A 20,527-nucleotide genomic window follows, 5' to 3' on the forward strand; every position below is an offset into this window, starting at 1 on the left:
ATTTGGTTGGAGTCATTGCAGCTAAAGGTGGCACAACCAGTTATTGAGTGTAAGGGGGCAATTACTTTTTCACACATGGGAATTGGGTGTTGCATAACTTTGTTTATGAAATAAATATGTAATTGTTGTGTTATTTGTTCACTTATGTTCCCTTTATCTAATATTAGGTTTTGGTTGAAGATCTGATAACATTCAGTATCACAAATATGCAAAAGTAGAGAAAATTAGAAAGGGGGCAAATACTTTTTCAAAGCACTACATTAGTGTCTAGATTGAGAAACAGACGCCTCACAGGTCCTCAACTGGCAGCTTCATTAAATAATACCAGCAAAACAGCAGTCTCAACATCAACATTGAAGAGGCGACTCCGGGATGCTGACCTTCTAGGCAGAGTTGCAAAGAAAAAGTCATGTCTGTGTTCTTTTGCCCATCTTAATCTTTTCTTTTTATTGGCCATTCTGAGATATGACTTTTTCTTTGCAACTCTGCCTAGATCAGCATCCCGGAGTCGCCTCTTCACTGTTGACGTTGAGACTGGTGTTTTGCGGTTACTATTTAATGAAGCTGCCAGTTGAGGACCTGTGAGGCGTCTGTTTCTCAAACTAGACACTCTAATGTATTTGTCCTTTCACTCTAATGAAATAACTTCCTCCAGCTGAACAGCTGCAAGACTCCAGCCAAAATCACTTAAGAGGCTACAACTTCTCCAGAATAGTGCTGCCAGAGTCCTGACCAGGAAGTCAGCCCACACCACCCCCATCCCTGCTGAACTCCACTGGCTACCGGTTAACCAGAGGATTGATTTTAAAATCCTCCTCTTAGTGTTTAAAACCTTGAATGGATTGCGTCCCACCTACATCAGATACGTTATTTCTATCACTCTCCGCACCAGCAACTCCCTACTGCGTCAAGTCCCCAAGACACGTCTCCATGGGGGACCGAGCCTTCTGCTCCCTTGCCCCTCGCATATGGAATGCTCTCCCTGATCATCTGAGAGCCGCTCCATCAATCAGAACTTTTAAAACGGGATTTAAAACCCCTTTCTACAGAATGTCTTGTCTTCTAGTCCTAATCTGTAAAGGCCCTTTAGGATTTTCTATTGCTATTTCCTGCCTTGATTCTAACTGATGTTAATTGTATTTCTAATCTCAAGGCAAGTGGTATCAGGTGAGTTGAGCTAAGATAAGTGGTGGTCCTGACTCCTAGATGATTTGCAGGGCAGGTAGCTCTGTATTTGAGAGCTGTCCACTCAAGGCAGTGTAAGATGGAAGGATCCTTTCTCTCTGTCAGCTCTCTCTCGCCGTGACAGGGATGGTTTCATGCTCATTGGCATCTAACAAGCAGGTGCGTCTGGTCTGAGACGAGGTGGGCGGAGAGGAGAGCAGGCTGGAGAGACTGGAGTCGTCTCAGCCACTTCAGAGGTACTCCTCAAAGGCTCTTGGCTGGAGAGTGAGAGAGGAGGGGAGGATATTCTCTACACCGTCAGCCTGCCTGTGAAAGAGAGGGGGCAGAGGGAAGAAGGAGGGGAGGATAGCCCTGCCTGCCCTCGGGGCAAACTTAGACAAACGCATTGAGCACTTGGTAGAGCACATAATTTCAATGTGTCATATGCATTTATTTCACGTTTCCAGTCGTGTTGAGAAAGCAGCTCTCTGCTGTGACTGTGCCGCTGTGTGAAGGAAAGTTCTATGCTACCAACCCTGTTTTTATCTAGCTACTAGTAGCCCCTGGTTATGGAGCCCCTTTCTCTATGTTGCAGTTATTTTGGAACCAACTCTAAACCTTTCTTCTCTTCTTTCTCCAGACCTCCCTGGTTTAATGGGTGCAATCATCGGGATGTCGCCGGATAAGAAAGCGGAAACGCCGGGGATGCAGGGGGAGAGGGCGGGGCTTAGGGGCTTGTGCCGGGGGGTGGGGACTCTCCCAGAGGCAGAGTGCGGTGCAGCCAGCCCATTGGCCACCAGTCTGGACCGGGGTTCCGGGGGCTCTGAGGACGAGGAGCTCACCAACCTCAACTGGCTCCATGAGAACCTGCTCCAGAACTTTACCCTAGGGGGGCCCGGTGAGGCCGGGGGGGCCCAACCCAGCGCCAGCCCCCTCTTTGACATTGAGGGCAACACCGGAGCCCCGCAGAACCCCCCCTCTTCATCCTCTTCCACCTCGTCACAGAGGGACTCGTTGAAGTCCAAGCCTCCATTCTCATTCTCTCTGTTGATCTACATGGCCATAGAGCAGAGCCCCAGTAAGAGCCTGCCGGTGAAGGACATCTATGGTTGGATCGTACAGCACTTCCCCTACTTCTCCTCGGCCCCCACCGGCTGGAAGAACAGCGTCAGACACAATCTGTCACTCAACAAGTGTTTCCGCAAGGTGGAGAGGAGCCTGGGAATGGTGAGGGAACTTTGAGATGCGCGCACACACTTTGTTTGTTGGCAGTGCCTAGGTTGTGGGTTCGATTCCCGCAAGGATCACACACATTTTATACAAGTTCTCATCTGACTAGGGATGGGCTTAAGTTCTCATCTGACTAGGGATGGGTTTAAGTTCTCATCTGACTAGGGATGGGCGTTAGTAAACCAGCACTCGAACGGACGTCAATGCTCGATCTTTAACCAGAGATCTAATTTTCTTCAAATGCTGTAAAACCATTTGGTGAAATGTGCTTTGTGGCAGCCCAAATGGGAAAATGAAATGTTATCCCTCCCCAAAAAATGAAATTTTGTCAACGTTAATTTGCTTTGACTAGTGTTCCATTTGTACACTGCATTTGGAAAGTATTCAGACCCCTTGACTTTTTCCAAATTTTGTTATGTTACGGCCATATTCTAAAATTGATTTAAAAAAATGATAATAATATCATCAATCTACACACAATACCCCATAATGACAAGGCAAAAGCTGTTTTTTTATACATGTATAAAAAATAAACAAACAAATATTTATTTATTTATTTAACCTTTATTTAACCAGGTAAGCCAGTTGAGAACAAGTTCTCATTTACAACTGCGACCTGGCCAAGATAAAGCAAAGCAGTGCGATTAAAAACAGCAACACAAGAGTTACATATGGAATAAACAAAACGTACAGTCAATAACACAATAGAAAATCTATATACAGTGTGTACAAATGTAGTAAGTTATGGAGGTAAGGCAATAAATAGGCCATAGTGCAAAATAATTACAATTTAGTATTAACACTGGAGTGATAGATGTGCAGAAGATGATGTGCAAATAGAGATACTGGGGTGCAAATGAGCAAAATAAATAACAATGTATGAAAAATGTATGCACTCACTTAACTGTAAGTCGCTCTGGATAAGAGCATCTGCTAAATGACGTAAATGTAACGTAAATGTAATGTAAATAACAATATGGGGATGAGGTAGTTGGGTGGGCTAATTGCAGATGGGCTGTGTACAGGTGCAGTGATCGGTAAGCTGCTCTGACAACTGACGCTTAAAGTTAGTGAGGGAGATAAGAGTCTCCAGCTTCAGAGATTTTTGCAGTTTGTTCCAGTCATTGGCAGCAGAGAACTGGAAGGAATGGCGGCCAAAGGAGGTGTTGGCTTTGGGGATGACCAGTGAGATATACCTGCTGGAGCGCAGACTACGGGTGGGTGCTGCTATGGTGACCAATGTTCTAGAAGTGATTTATAGATGACCTGGAGCCAGTGGGATTGGCGACGAATATGTAGTGAGGGCCAGCCAACGAGAGCGTACAGGTCACAGTGGTGGGTAGTGTATGGGGCTTTGGAGACAAAACGGATGGCACTGTGATAGACTACATCCAATTTGCTGAGTAGAGTGTTGGAGGCTATTTTGTAAATGACATCACCGAAGTCAAGGATCAGTAGGATAGTCAGTTTTACGAGGGCATGTTTGGCAGCATGAGTGAAGGAGGCTTTGTTGCAAAATAGGAAGCCGATTCTAGATTTAACTTTGGATTGGAGATTCTTAATGTGAGTCTGGAAGGAGAGTTTACAGTCTAACCAGACACCTAGGTATTTGTAGTTGTCCACATACTCTAGGTCAGACCCGTCGAGAGTAGTGATTCTAGTCGGGTGGGCGGGTGCCAGCAGCATTCGATTGAAGAGCATGCATTTAGTTTTACTAGTGTTTAAGAGCAGTTGGAGGCTACTGAAGGAGTGTTGTATGGCATTGAAGCTCGTTTGGAGGTTTGTTAACACAGTGTCCAATGAAGGGCCAGATGTATACAAAATGGTGTCGTCTGCGTAGAGGTGGATCTGAGAGTCACCAGCAGCAAGAGCGACATCATTGATATACACGGAGAAAAGAGTCGGCCCAAGAATTGAACCCTGTGGCACCCCCATAGAGACTGCCATACAGTGAGGAAAAAAAGTATTTAGTCAGCCACCAATTGTGCAAGTTCTCCCACTTAAAAAGAAGAGAGAGGCCTGTAATTTTCATCATAGGTACACGTCAACTATGACAGACAAAATGAGAAAAAAAATCCAGAAAATCACATTGTAGGATTTTTTATGAATTTATTTGCAAATTATGGTGGAAAATAAGTATTTGGTCAATAACAAAAGTTTCTCAATACTTTGTTATATACCCTTTGTTGGCAATGACACAGGTCAAACGTTTTCTGTAAGTCTTCACAAGGTTTTCACACACTGTTGCTGGTATTTTGGCCCATTCCTCCATGCAGATCTCCTCTAGAGCAGTGATGTTTTGGGGCTGTCGCTGGGCAACACAGACATTCAACTCCCTCCAAAGATTTTCTATGGGGTTGAGATCTGGAGACTGGCTAGGCCACTCCAGGACCTTGAAATGCTTCTTACGAAGCCACTCCTTCGTTGCCCAGGCGGTGTGTTTGGGATCATTGTCATGCTGAAAGACCCAGCCACGTTTCGTCTTCAATGCCCTTGCTGATGGAAGGAGGTTTTCACTCAAAATCTCACGATACATGGCCCCATTCATTCTTTCCTTTACACGGATCAGTCGTCCTGGTCCCTTTGCAGAAAAACAGCCCCAAAGCATGATGTTTCCACCCCCATGCTTCACAGTAGGTATGGTGTTCTTTGGATGCAACTCAGCATTCTTTGTCCTCCAAACACGACGAGTTGAGTTTTTACCAAAAAGTTCTATTTTGGTTTCATCTGACCATATGACATTCTCCCAATCCTCTTCTGGATCATCCAAATGCACTCTGGCAAAATTCAGACGGGCCTGGACATGTACTGGCTTAAGCAGGGGGACACGTCTGGCACTGCAGGATTTGAGTCCCTGGCGGTGTAGTGTGTTACTGATGGTAGGCTTTGTTACTTTGGTCCCAGCTCTCTGCAGGTCATTCGTGTGGTTCTGGGATTTTTGCTCACCGTTCTTGTGATCATTTTGACCCCACGGGGTGAGATCTTGCATGGAGCCCCAGATCGAGGGAGATTATCAGTGGTCTTGTATGTCTTCCATTTCCTAATAATTGCTCCCACAGTTGATTTCTTCAAACCAAGCTGCTTACCTATTGCAGATTCAGTCTTCCCAGCCTGGTGCAGGTCTACAATTTTGTTTCTGGTGTCCTTTGACAGCTCTTTGGTCTTGGCCATAGTGGAGTTTGGAGTGTGACTGTTTGAGGTTGTGGACAGGTGTCTTTTATACTGATAACAAGTTCAAACAGGTGCCATTAATACAGGTAACGAGTGGAGGACAGAGGAGCCTCTTAAAGAAGAAGTTACAGGTGTGTGAGAGCCAGAAATCTTGCTTGTTTGTAGGTGACCAAATACTTATTTTCCACCATCATTTGCAAATAAATTCATTAAAAATCCTACTATGTGATTTTCTGGAGAAAAAAAATCTCAATTTGTCTGTCATGGTTGACGTGTACCTATGATGAAAATTACAGGCCTCTTTCATCTTTTTAAGTGGGAGAACTTGCACAATTGGTGGCTGACTAAATACTTTTTTTCCCCACTGTACTTGCGTACTTTTGTTTGTACAAATGAACGTGCTCCCAAGGATGAACCAGACTTGTGGAGGTCTACCATTTTTTTTCTGAGGTCTTGGCTGATTTCTTTTGATTTTCCCATGATGTCAAGCAAAGAGGCACTGAGTTTGAAGGTAGGCCTTGAAATACATCCACAGGTACACCTCCAATTGACTCAAATTATGTCAATTAGCCTATCAGAAGCTTCTAAAGCCATGACATCATTTTCTGGAATTTTCCAAGCTGTTTAAAGGCACCGTCAACTTAGTGTATATAAACTTCTGACCCACTGGAATTGTGATACAGTGAATTATAAGTGAAATAATCTGTCTGTAAATAATTGTTGGAAAAATTACTTGTCTTGCACAAAGTAGATGTCCTAACCGACTTGCCAAAACTATAGTTTGTTAACAAGAAATTTGTGGAGTGGTTGAAAAACGAGTTTTAATGACTCCAACCTACGTGTATGTAAACTTCCGACTTAAATCACCAAGGAAATGTAGTTGAGCATGTCACCCATGGTGACAGGTTTCCAGGACATCTTCCTTCCCCCCTGCTGCTTCTTGTCCCCATACTTGTTGGTATTACTAATTAGTGTTCCCAGTACAGAGGTGGTAAAGTAGAGCTGAACCAGCTGTAAGCGGGTGTATGTTTCATCACTAACCAACTGTGGGCCTTCAGGTCATTTGGGTTTAAACCTACATTTTTCTGGTCCTCAGGACTGTATGCCACCTGTCCTCAGTTTCATCTCCCTCTTGTGCTGCTTCCCCTGCCTCTCCCTCTTCTCTGTTGAGGCCTAGATCTCCTCCCTGCCCCCGCACCTCCAGATGAACTTGCAGAGAGGGGAGTGGTGCCAAGGCCTACAGTGGGGGTGGTTGTGGATGAAGAACCATCAGACAGGGTGATTGAAACTGCAGTGTGGGTGGTTGAAGAGGAGTGGGGCCTTTGTCGAGTTGTGGATGTAGAACCATCAGATGGGATGATTGACATAGCGGTGGGGGCACTTGCTGGGGAGGGATGGTTCCCAAATGTAATCATCCAAATCCTCTGCATCCTCCACTCTATGGTGAATAAAATAAAGGGATATATTGTTGTAAGACACACAGAATTACAGTTGACTAAATTTACAAAACGATATTACTGTAAAGGAAAAACACCAAGCCTAAACTTTATCTGTACAGTGACTCACATAGAAGGTGTGAAGTACACACGAAAAGCAAACATAAACACTTTGGAGACAAAGGCAGAGGTGAGAACCACAAATAAACAATGGCCATGTGAGTTTAGTGGCCTCTCCAAAGTTACAAGGATGAAACTTACAACAGCAAACAGTGAACTAATATGAAACATAGACAATAACTACTTTGAATTATATACAGTACCAGTCAAAAGTTTGGACACACCTACTCATTCAAGGGTTTTTCTTTATTTTTACTATTTTCTACATTGTAGAATATTAATGAAGACATCAAAACTATGAAATAACACATATGGAATCATGTAGTAACCCAAAAAGTGTTAAACAAATTAAAATATATTTTATATTTGAGATTCTTCAAAGTAGCCACCCTTTGCCTTGATGACAGCTTTGCACGGGGCTGGTAATCAATAACGGTAGGTCACAGACAGACAAATAAGATATCTTCATGATCTGTGGAGTCACGGCTTTCGGTGTGTATCAACGTATTCCGTGTTTATTTAGTATATGCTTCACAACGCTAACTGGAATGTAGGTAGCAGCCATCTTGAAATGAGATCATTGGCTCGGCCTGCCCTTATATGGGCATACGAATTTATATGGTAGTAAGTCACACCAAAGATTTGAAGGCACCGATCAATAGCCAAGATACTCAGCTTTCCGCAGACACCCTGCTTTTGCAGATATGGGCTACCGTTCTCATACTAGACTGAAATGAATTGAAAAAATCTAATAGGGTCCCCAAATATGAGGACTTTACATTTAAGAGCGATCAGCACTGGTTTCAGATGACACACTGCCTGGTGGTTTGCGTTGCCATGGTGACATTTCCTCCTTCCTGCCTGTGTGCCGGCTGGTAATCTGAGTCAAGGTTATATTCCTCCCTCCCTCCTCTCGCTTTCCCCTCCTCCTCCTCCTCCTCCTCTGGGCTGAAAAAGAACACCAGATATAGATAATGAGAGAACCGTTTTACACACTTTCTCACACACACGCACACTAATGGAATGGCATCAAACACATGGAAACCATGTGTTTGGTGAATTTGATGCCATGCCACTCCAGCCATTACCACGAGCCCGTCCTCCTCAATTAAGGTGCCACCAACCTCCTGTGACACACACACAGACTTACACATTTTGACATATTTTTTTACATCATGGAGTTGTGTGTTGTTCATGAACCTGCAAATGGGATATATAACAATGTCTTCATGTCTTAAGCTTGGGCTACAGTAGTGAGGTTCTACAAAGGCAAGTCACATGGAAAGGACTTCCCCAGTGCGTACAAAAGCTCAACTCAGTCCAACCCTATAATAAGCCTTTAAGGACGGCATGGAATGTTTATCGACAGTTTTCCTCCCATCATGCAGTTCACCCAGCAAGGTCTGGATTGGTAATCACATGCTCAGGTGACTGCATTATGAGTCATTATGTCAGCTAGTGCAACCTAAAGCCCTGGTAAGGCTACAGTGAGAGTCAGTCATGCAGGCAAAACAGCTGTTAAAGGTGCTGCTGCCTTAGTGTGTATAGCATTGCACTAGCAACGTCAGGATAGTTTGTAGAGCATTGCACTAGCAACGTCAGGATAGTTTGTAGAGCATTGCACTGGCAACGTCAGGATAGTTTGTAGAGCATTGCACTGGCAACGTCAGGATAGTTTGTAGAGCATTGCACTGGCAACGTCAGGATAGTTTGTAGAGCATTGCACTGGCAACGTCAGGATAGTTTGTAGAGCATTGCACTGGCAACGTCAAGATTGTGGGTTTAATTCCCGGGCCACCCATACATAAAATGTATGCAGCATGACTGTAAATCGCTTTGGATAAAAGCCTCTGCTAAATGGTATTATTATTATTATTATTATTATTATTATTATTAAGCCTAGTCATGAGAACTTTACCAGAGTATTGTGATACAACAATAAGATACTATATGAATGTATCCATTTAAGAAATGCTCTATTTAAACATTTAGCTACGGTGTGCCCCAAATGAACACCACCCAGGTCAGTCTTGCTGTATTTTCAAATGTAGTGTGTGATGTTTATTTCAGGTGAATGGTAAGGGTTCTCTGTGGTGTGTGGACCCAGAGTACAGGCCCAACCTGATCCAGGCGCTGAAAAAGCAGCACTTCCCTGCAGCACATGCCTTCTGCACACCACCTGCCTCCCCACCGCCTGCCTCCTCACCCCCTAGACATCTCTTCCTGCAGGGCTGCTCTCTCAAAGGTGAGTCATAACCCCCCAACACAACTTACAAGAGCACTTTTAGACTGTTTTTTATTGTTTTCTCTCATCTGTCGTTCTTGTGAGGCTCCAAGAGAGGCTCCAGTGGGACAGAAAACAAGGTGTAGGCGACATCACAGCGAAGACCAACCTTTAGACAACACACAACAACTCTCTGCTGGTGATCACACCTCAGATTCTCTAGAAATATGATTAATATTACATTTGATCCAGTTTCAGCTCTCGCTGCATGTGATTTCAAATTCACATGGTTGTTGCCTCTGCACATTTTCGTCATGCAACTTTGGCCGACAAGACATTCAGCATAACCATCATCTTTAATAATTAGAACCCATAGCGGCCATCAATGGCCTTTCTTTAAATTACTATAGCGGCCGTGAACGGTCTTGTTTTTCTAACAATAATGTGTCAATATCGCAAAATGTACTTGCTTACAACCTGTTGTCGTATTTGCGTGGCTGTCATCAACCAGATGTCGAGGTGAGTGAAAAAAGTAAAAATCTGATATATGTTTGGTGTTGTCGATGTTTGTTTGACGCTGTGCAACTTGGGGAATAGCTCACAGATTAGCAAATCCTGTCATGTCATGATAACTTGGTTGGTACAGGCGAGCACATCAGCGGTGGAGCTTGAATGATTGCTCTCTGTCTCATGGATAGTTGCAGTGTTTAGCTGTATATAGTCAGCTAGCTAGTTGTTGGTTTGTTTCAATGTAATTGATATGAAAACGTCCCAAGCTGCTTGCTATAGCTAGCTAGCTAACTAGTTAGTCTATCAGGTAAGACAAGTTGTGTGTAGTGGTACATTTGGGAAGTTGTGTGTAGTGGTACATTTGGGAAGTTGTGTGTAGTGGTATATCTGGGCAGCGCTCACAAGCGTCAACCTCAGCTGTCATTTTCACTAGCTAGCAAAACAGCCAACCAGCTAACTAGCCACCGAAATGAAGGCTAGAGTAATTAGTGTTTATCTGTTGGGCTTAGGTTATGGTTTGTCATGTTTGCTAGGTGCAGATATTCATAGCCTCATGTTCCTATTATTTGACAGTTTAGCTGTCGTGTTAGGGTAGTAGATGCCCACGCAGTGGAGCTCATATGATGAGTTGGATATAAGTTTACATAGCCAGCTAACAAGTTGCTTGTTTTGTCCAGTTTCTAGCGATGCAATTACTTTGGAAACTGTCCCAGCTTCGTACCTAATCAGCTAACATTGGCGTACTCTCTCTCTCTCTCTCTGTGTGTGAGTGAGTGAGTGAGTGAGTGAGTGAGTGAGTGAGTGAGTGAGTGAGTGAGTGAGTGAGTGAGTGAGTGAGTGAGTGAGTGAGTGAGTGAGTGAGTGAGTGAGTGAGTGAGTGAGTGAGTGAGTGAGTGAGTGAGTGAGTGAGTGAGTGAGTGAGTGAACTATTGTATCCTATTTGTTGCTCCTCCCTCTGTTCCTCTAGGTCAGTTAAAGTGAAGGAAGTGATGTGGAGATTCAGGGCTTAGCAGCAGAAGGCAGGGAGGAAGAGGAGTTAGAGATGATTGGAGGGATAGAAATGTGGAGGAAGAGGAGAGTGAAGAGGGAGAAAAGAGTGGAGGGAGAGGAACATGAAGAGGACAAAGCAGAGGGAGAGGTCTGTACTAAATCGTATTGAGACAAGTTACCTACATTTTGAAATAGTCTCTGAATAGTTGTTTGCATTTTTACATTGTTACAGAAGTAAGAATCGTTGTCAATCAAATAGCCTACTTTGTGTGGGTTTTGAAATACTTTCTGAATATTGTCCTCTGGTCACATTTTGGACCATTTATTTATTTGTATGTAAATAACATTTACAAGTATAATATATTATACTTGGGATATTTTTAAGTGAGTAATTTAGTCCAATTTACTACAATTTAAATACGCTAGGGTTTTCTTGTTGTGATGAGTGTTAATCGCCTTTTGATAGTGTCTTTACACAATGGGAGACAAAATGACTGTTATTCCTATGGACATGAATGTGGTGTCATATTAAAGAAGAGGTAGTGTTCTTTAAAACTAAGGTAACTTGTAATTGTCATTTGTTCTTTGTTTTTGAGCTATGTCTATTTTTGTTTGAAATGTGTGAGAAAATGAGCTTCATCTTAAACTCAGTAATCTACAGCAGCATTCTAGAATGCTATTGGGGTCTAAGGGGTTAACTGTCATTTTAGTCATTGTTTAATTTCAAACCATAGAGGCCTCAGTGTAGATTATTCTGATCTGAATCCTCTCGCTCTCTCTCTCCTACCCTCTTGTTTGGTAACCTTGACTACAGAGACCCTGCGGATAATTCTTCAATCCTCTAGGTGATTAGAAATCATTTAGAGAACCTGAAGTGTGGGATGGAGAGAGCTGGGAAAGCTCCCTTCCTCTTGCCCCTCCTTAACTGGCCACACACACACACACACACACTGGCTATTCCACTGACCACCATGCATGTTCTCTCCTCTTCTAGAGTCTGACATAGATGCTGCTACTGCCATGATGCTCTTAAACGCCGCCCCTGGCCATCACCATGCCGACCCATGTAAGAGACTCCACCCCACACCATGCCTCTTCCACTTCTCTCTCTCTCTCTCTCTCTCTTCCTCTATCTTACTCTCTCTCTCTCTCTCTCTCTCTCTCTCTCTCTCTCTCTCTCTCTCTCTCTCTCTCTCTCTCACTTTTTAACTTCTACTCTCCCCCCTTCTCTCTCTCTCTCACTTTTTAACTACTACTCTCCCCATTCTTTCTCTCCTGCTCTCTTTTTCTCTGCCACCTACCCGTTTCACGCTTTCATCTTTATTTTATTGCTTTTGCGTCCCTCTCCCAGCATCTATCCACCCTCACCTTGCTTTAGCACCCCTGTAACACATCTCCCTGTCTCTCCATTGATTCATATATACACTCGACAGCACAGTTCAAGTCCCACTCACATATTGTCATTCTAAGCCAGACAAGGTTGCATATAGAATTCTCTTCCTGTGAATAACCAGTGTTGTATTTTCTCCCATGTCTTCTCAGTGTTCATTCGACTAGACACTTCTGCCTCTGCTGTTGTCATCAATTGTTATGAATGTTAATTACTGGGATCTGCTGAACAGACACTCCCTAGCCCGCCGCTTATTTCTCTTTATCACATAACCTACTCCCACTGCCCTGTTGCATTCTGAAACGCTGTTTCTTTAGTGTTAAGATGTTCTCCTCCTCCCTCTAAATCTCCCTCTCCTCACTCCCCCTCGCCTCACTCCCTCTCTCTCCCTCTCCTCACTCCCCCTCTCTCACTCCCCCTCTCCTCACTCCTTCTCCCTCCCCTCTCTCCCTCTCCTCACTCCCCCCTCTCTCTCCCTCTCTCTCTCCTCACTCCTTCTCCCTCCCCTCTCCCTCTCCTCACTCCCCCCTCTCTCTCCCTCCTCTCTCTCCCTCTCTCTCTCCTCACTCCTTCTCCCTCCCCTCTCCCTCTCTCACTCCCCCTCTCTCCCTCTCCTCACTCCCCCTCTCTCTCCCTCTCCTCACTCCCCCCTCTCTCTCCCTCTCCTCACTCCCCCTCTCTCTCTCCTCACTCCCCTCTCTCTCCTCACCCCCCTCTCCTCTTCCCCCCACTCCTCCTCATCCCCCCCTCTCTCCTCATCCCCCTCTCTCTCTCCTCATTCCCCCCTCTCTCCTCACCCCCTCTCTCCCATCCCCCCTCACACCTCCCCCTCTCTCATCCCCTCTCTCTCCTCACTCCCCCTCTCTCTCTCCTCACTCCCCCTCTCTCTCTCTCCCCCTCTCTCTCTCTCCCCCCCTCTCTCTCTCCTCACTCCCCCCCTCTCTCTCTCCTCACTCCCCCCTCTCTCTCTCCTCACTCCCCCCTCTCTCTCTCTCCCCCCCTCTCTCTCTCCTCACTCCCCCCCTCTCTCTCTCCTCACTCCCCCCCTCTCTCTCTCCTCACTCCCCCCTCTCTCTCTCTCCCCCCCCCTCTCTCTCCTCACTCCCCCCCTCTCTCTCTCCTCACTCCCCCCCTCTCTCTCTCCTCACTCCCCCCTCTCTCTCTCTCCCCCCCTCTCTCTCTCCTCACTCCCCCCCTCTCTCTCTCCTCACTCCCCCCTCTCTCTCTCCTCACTCCCCCCTCTCTCTCTCTCCCCCCCTCTCTCTCTCCTCACTCCCCCCCTCTCTCTCTCCTCACTCCCCCCTCTCTCTCTCTCCTCACTCCCTCTCTCTCCTCACTCTCTCTCCTCACTCTCCTCACTCCCCCCTCTCTCTCTCTCCTCACTCTCTCTCTCTCCTCACTCTCCTCACTCCCCCCTCTCTCTCTCTCCTCACTCCCTCTCTCTCCTCACTCTCCTCACTCCCCCCTCTCTCTCTCTCTCCTCACTCTCCTCACTCCCCCCTCTCTCTCTCTCCTCACTCCCTCTCTCTCCTCACTCTCCTCACTCCCCCCTCTCTCTCTCTCTCTCCTCACTCCCCCCTCTCTCTCTCTCTCTCCTCACCCCCCCCCCCCCCTCTCTCTCTCTCTCCTTACTCATCCCTATCTTATTTCCCTCCCTGTCCCAGGTGATCCAGAGAGTCCCCTGGACCTGTCCCGGCCAGACTTGGTGCTGGTGAGCAGCGATCCTAAGCAGGACCACAACTACAGCAGCATGGCCCTACAGCGCTGCTCCTCCCACTCCTCCTCCTCCTCCCTCTCCTCCCTGGACGAAGGAGGCACCTCCCCCGGCCACGCCCGCCACAGGCCCCGTACATGCCGCGCCGGCAGCGAGGGTTTCCATAGCGACGAGGAGGACTCCGACCTCTGGGACCGGGACGAGAGAGACTGCCGCCCCCGGCCTGCTCCTCGCCGCTCCTCCTCCTCTTCGGTGAAGCACCCGGCGGGTAAGAGGGCCCGTAGGGAGGTGACAGCCAAGCCGGAGCTGGATGAGGAGCTGAAGGAGGCGGCTGGGTCTCTGCTCCACCTGGCTGGGATCCGTACCGCCATGGACCTTAACAAACGCAGTGCCAAGAGCAAAAAACTGAACAGGAAATGAGGTTCCTTCCTGCCCTTGCCCTCAGACTCCCGCCCCTTAACCCCTTACCACTGATCGTGTGTCCTGATTGGTCCTGGTTGTGCCTCCTTCTCCTTTTCTGTTTGCTGATTGGCTGATTTTGAGCCCGTTTTTTTGTTTGACACATTATGGGATGGGATATCCCTCACTATCCAACACAACAAATGGCAATAGTATTATTCACACAGGAGAACAAAGCCATATTGAGACTTTTGTAACTCGGGCGTATCAGGTGGGTGGGTCAGGGTTAAGTGGGGTGTTTGTGGACTACTGAGAAGAACCATCACAAAACTGCCTGTTTTTCTGATGGCTTAGCCGCAGATCCTCGCAATTCAAATTATGTTTTGGTGGATCAAAAAAAGTCAAGATGGGAAAAAGCTGAAAGTTTTTATAACTCAAAGCATTGCATGCTTCCTCCTCAACCTGTATCCTCTTCCATGTGAACCTATTTCTAAGAGAATGAGTGCATGTTTGTAACAAACTAACCTCTCCTCTCATGTTGTAGTTAGTTTCTCCGTGCTGAAGATACCACTGTTTTTTATAGGCCACAACCTTGGTCTGGAAATATCTTCCAAAGAGATGCAATAACTTAAACCACTCTTTATATCATTTTATTTTTTTAGTGTTGGTATTTTCCTGGGTTGATGATGTGAGGAGGATGGAATCATCCTTACACGGAGTAGAATACTGGACCGGTTCCATGTCAGGGAGTGGAAACGTAACAAAGGGAATGTTGGAACTCTGACACTGCCATGTTAAGTAGGGAATAAAACAAAGATGGCCGACTGCTAGTTCTACTCTGAGAGGGAAACATCATTACATCTTCATGCCATTAGAACCTACTCCTCTTCATCGCTCTTCCTCTGCTGACCCCTCTAATTCTGTTTATACACTAAACACATTATTTGTGTTTAGTGTGTAAACTGAGAAATTACATTTGATGCAGGCCCTATTCGATCCTGTCCTATTCTATCCTGTCTTATCCTGTCTTATACTATGCAAGGTGTAGTGTAGACTAATCTGGCTGAAACATAGCAAATGTTGTTGTAACCATAGTGATCCCAAGACGATGCGCTTGGCATGAGGGCACTCACTGGCAGATGTGCTGCTCAGTATTCAATTATGTAATACTAGTCACATCTACTCTGACATTAGTATTCAGGCCAAAGGGAAGTTAAAACAAAGATGTTATCATAATGTTGTCGTGAGGTTAGATGGACAATGTTATGAGAGTCCAGACTGTTATTGTACTACTGCCCCTCCTGAATGTTGTGTTGGCTGACCCTGTGGCAGAGTTCAGACTGTGTTGACAGAAAGAGGCATTGCTTCGTCTTGTTCCACATTAAGGAAACACGGAGGGCAAAATTAGGAAGTGCACCACTCTTCTCTCTGCTGTACAGTAATGTGTCTACGGCCAGTTGATTACATTGAGTTCAGTGACGGAAAGTACAGGATGTGGAAACAGAACTTGTGAAGCCAGACTGGTGCTCTTCGTGCTTGCATGTATTAACTTGCATTAGTAAGCAAAACACCAATATGCCCATATGATTAGAATAGCTTTTAGTTGGTGCACTGCAGTACAGTGTACTGTCCTCTGTCATGAGCCAACTTAAGTGCAAGTTAAGTTTGCACTTGTGTTGTATCACAGGGAATAATGTTAAATTAAGTCATGTTGGTAAGTATAGATTGTATGCAGTGCCAAACATTAATTTGTGTCACATAAGTGAAACTACCAAGGCCATTGCGACAATGTTCCTCTTCTCACAGTATTTGTGACTGACCGTAACATTGTTGCCCCAGTTTTCTAGAAGCCTGCCAAGAGGAAATGTAGGAAAACTCTGACCTAGTCTGATATGCAGTTTATTTTGGTTGTTCTGGAATGGGAATCGCTGTGTTCTTAGAAGGGGAATTTTGTTCTTAGAACTAAACTGCAGTTCTCCTAAATAAGATGGACATAGAATACACTGGTCTTACCTGGCTGTGAATAAACAAAGAACAAATTAATGGTGTCCATTAAATCATCCATTTATTTATAATATTTAATTTATAATGGACTATTAAAAGGAACTTCTCCTATCAAATAAAGGTAATTTGAAGTGAGTGGAAATGTTACTTCCTCTCTCCCCTCTGGAAAATCCTTTTGATGAGACTTTTTTAGTTTAGTTTTATTTTCATTATATTTTACTGCCATAGACCACTACTTTCACTATGTGTTATAGTGATGGTGTGTCTGAGAAATAACTGTATATTGCCAATGTATATTATCTTTCGAGCGGGTGTTTTTCAATTTAACTACGACTGCCAAGTTTCCAGATGTTTTTGTTGTTGGAGAAAAGACAATTGATTAACATATTGATTCTGAACAATTTTTTGCCGACAGTGATGTTGTACAGAGAAAGCACAGGTAGACATTTCAGATGACATTCCCTATCTATTTGATAGGGAAAGTTGATGTAATCATCATGAACTTCAAAGCCTTTATCTGAATTTGTATTGTTTATGTTTAGATAATATTCTGACTGCCCTAAGTAGTCACACCATAGATATTAGTTGGCACTCCCTCGCCATGTTAGGATCCTGCCACCATAGAAGTCACCTACACTTACTGACACTAAAAACCCACATTTCCAAGGGTTGCCCTGGTGTTAGTCTTGGTACCCCCATGGACTTCTGTTTAAACTCAGATAGTTGAGAACAAGTTACAGTAACTTGTTCACGCTGTAGCCCTTGTAGCTAGAAGAAAGGTCTTATCAGACTCACAGTGAAGTGAATGTTTTAATACTGAACAAAAATATAAATGCAACATGCATTTTTACTGAGTTAGAGTTTATATAAGGAAATCAGTTAATTAAAAATAAATTAGGCCCTAATCTATGGATTTCACATGACTGGGCAGAGGAGCAGCCATGGGTGAGCCTGGGAGCCAGACCCACCCACTGGGGAGCCAGTTCCAGCCAATCCGAATGAGTTTTTCCCCACAAAAGGGCTTTATTACAGACAGAAATACTCCTCAGCACCTCAAAGACTGCTAAACACGATGGGGCACCATAGCGGTCTATATCGTCACCAATAAGGTTCACTTGACACAGTGACAAATGATGCTAGGCTCAAAGCAGCATACATAGGATGCATCATTGTTTGAAAACGTATTGATTATGCAACAACAACTAAAAATCTCTCAAATTCAGTTGCAATTTATTGATTATGATAAAGCGTTTTGTCGCGTTGAACTGACTAAAGCTGCCACCCCAGTATCCGTCAGTCGTCTGCCATGTCTCGTCGACAGAACTTTTGGTTTTTGTGTGTGCTAAACTCTGTTAATAAAATGTTTATAAAGTTTATTTTCGCCAAAGATATGCATTATATATGGTATTACAAAATAAAACAAATCTTGTTTTATCATTTTTGTGTCTGTTTGTTTTTCATTTGTTAATGTTTACTTCTTTGATGAAATGGTCCATTATAAAGAAAATACTGTCTAACCAAAAGATATACTGTATCAAGATAAATGACTAAATGTAATGTAAATGTAATAAATCTAAATTCTGCATTACCACTGACCACAAATCCTTAATGACATTGACATGGGTGCATTTGGGAAAATTCTTATGCATTCAATAACCTACACATTTGAACAACCAAAAATGTGTGACAAAGTCCTTGGTTATAAACCCTTGAAAGTGAAGAGATCATGCTTTATTAATAAAACGTTGATCAACATCTCCACCTGCTGTTTAGAGGAGGTAATGACTAACCTTTAAAAATGTACAGTGGCTTGAGAAAGTATTCACCCCCTTGGCATTTTTCCTATTTTGTTGCCTTACAACCTGGAATTAAAATGGATTTTTTTGGGGTTTGTATAATTTGATTTACACAACATGCCTACCACTTTGAAGATGCAAAATGTTTTTTCTTGTGAAACAAACAAGAAATAAGACAAAAAAACAGAACTTTAGCGTGCATAACTATTCAACCCCCCAAACTCAATACTTTGTACAGCAATTACAGCTGCAAGTCTCTTGGGGTATGTCTCTATAAGCTTGGCACATCTAGCCATGGGATTTTTGCCCATTCTTCAAGGCAAAACTGCTCCAGCTCCTTCAAGTTGGATGGGTTCTGCTGGTGTACAGCAATCTTTAAGTCCTACCACAGATTCTCAATTGGATTGAGGTCTGGGCTTTGACTAGGCCATTCCAAGACATTTAAATGTTTCCCCTTAAACCACTCGAGTGTTGCTTTAGCAGTATGCTTAGGGTCATTGTCCTGCTGGAAGGTGAACCTCCGTCCCAGTCTCTGAAATCTCTGGAAGACTGAAACAGGTTTCCCTCAAGAATTTCGCTGTATTTAGCGCCATCCATCATTCCTTCAATTCTGACCAGTTTCCCAGTCCCTGCTGATGAAAAATATCCCCACAACATGATGCTGCCACCACCATGCTTTACTGTGGGGATTGTGTTCTCGGGGTGATGAGAGGTGTTGGGTTTGCGCCAGACATAGCGTTTTCCTTGATGGACAAAAAGCTCAATTTTAGTCTCATCTGACCAGAGTACCTTCTTCCATATGTTTGGGGGGTCTCCCACATGCCTTTTGGCGAACACCAAACGTGTTTGCTTATTTTTTCTGGCCACTCTTCCGTAAAGCCCAGCTCTGTGGAGTGTACGGCTTAAAGTGGTCCTATGGACAGATACTCCAATCTCCGCTGTGGAGCTTTGCAGCTCCTTCAGGGTTATCTTTGGTCTCTTTGTTGCCTCTCTGATTAATTCCCTCCTTGCCTGGTCCGTGAGTTTTGGTGGGCGGCCCTCTCTTGGCAGGTTTGTTGTGGTGCCATATTCTTTCAATTTTTTTAATGGTGCTCCATGGGATGTTCAAAGTTTCCGATATTTTTTTATAACCCAACCCTGATCTGTACTTCTCCACAACTTTGTCCCTGACCTGTTTGGAGAGCTCCTTGGTCTTCATGGTGCCGCATGCTTGGTGGTGCCCCTTGCTTAGAATTTTTTTAACAAGTTATTTTTTTCATTTCACTTCACCAATTTTGACTATTTTGTGTATGTCCATTACATGAAATCCAAATAAAAATCAATTTAAATTACAGGTTGTAATGCAACAAAATAGGAAAAACGCCAAGGGGGGTGAATACTTTTGCAAGGCACTGTAAATGGAGGTCAGAAGTGACTTGTAATGCAAATAATTATAGGTCCCATTGTCCCAAGGGACAAACGTTTTAGTCTGTAACACATTTTATTTCATACTTCAAAGTGGTACCCCATTTGACCACTCAGTGCTAACTATGTTAAAATTGTCAAAATAATTCATTTCTACACTAAGGAGCTCAGCCCTTTGTTGTGATGGTTGCACTGCTCATGACTGCCAATTTAAGGCAAAAAAAACTGCTGCATGGAATTCTTTACAATTATAAAATAACAAAACATATCCTCCATCCAAGAGGAATTTCCTTAGCAAGTCTTACCTGATATTCCATTATAGTGCTTGATAATACAGCGTCCTCTATTGGTGAAACACTATTCTTATATCAACGAGTTTACTTCTAAACTTGGTGATGTAAGACATATCAATCTGTTTTATTAGCAACTAGATAACTTAATCAGCATTGGGCCCTGGTGTAAAAATGTATGGCTAAGTTGGTAAAATTGAATTGCAATACTGACACATTGTGTTCTAAGGATGTGTATTGATTGGCATTGTATTGTGTGTGTGAGAGAGATCACACACAACCCCAGGAAACATGCAAGGAATGATGGAATGCCATCTCTTACAGTAGCCATTCATGGTTCTACACTACAGCACAGAGCTAAGCTGATGTAAGAAATACATAACAGCGGCACACACTGACTGGTGGTTGATAGTGTGATGTGCATTTGATGGTAAGGGTGATTGAGCAGAGAGGGAATCTCACTGCTGCTGTAGTTTGTTGATGGTGATGCTGTCAAAGAAGGAGCTGACTGAGACAGTGGAACAGTTAGTATTCTCTTCCCACAGCCGAGCATGACTGAACAATTACAAACAATGAATCAGTAGAAGATTTGCATCCATCTGTGATCTGTCCCTCTTTTCAATAGAGATGACATCTGATCTGACAGAATGACGGAGAGACACCAAGACAGTTTTTTGCTTGCCCC

At 44.2% G+C, this 20,527-nt stretch overlaps 1 pseudogene across 1 annotated transcript in view; it reads left to right on the plus strand.

The window, feature by feature from the left end:
* Positions 1–17,789, plus strand: part of LOC311127285 (forkhead box protein N2-like) — a 52,996-nt pseudogene extending 35,207 nt beyond the window's left edge. The window contains exons 3-6 of the transcript XR_014615183.1: positions 1,805–2,391; positions 9,192–9,366; positions 11,840–11,911; positions 13,900–17,789. The product of XR_014615183.1 is annotated as a forkhead box protein N2-like (transcript). The remainder of the gene's footprint in view (positions 1–1,804; positions 2,392–9,191; positions 9,367–11,839; positions 11,912–13,899) is intronic.
* Positions 17,790–20,527: the final 2,738 nt, after the last annotated feature.

Source organism: Coregonus lavaretus, assembly GCF_964263955.1.
Source record: "Coregonus lavaretus genome assembly, chromosome: 1".
NCBI lineage: Eukaryota > Metazoa > Chordata > Actinopteri > Salmoniformes > Salmonidae > Coregonus > Coregonus lavaretus.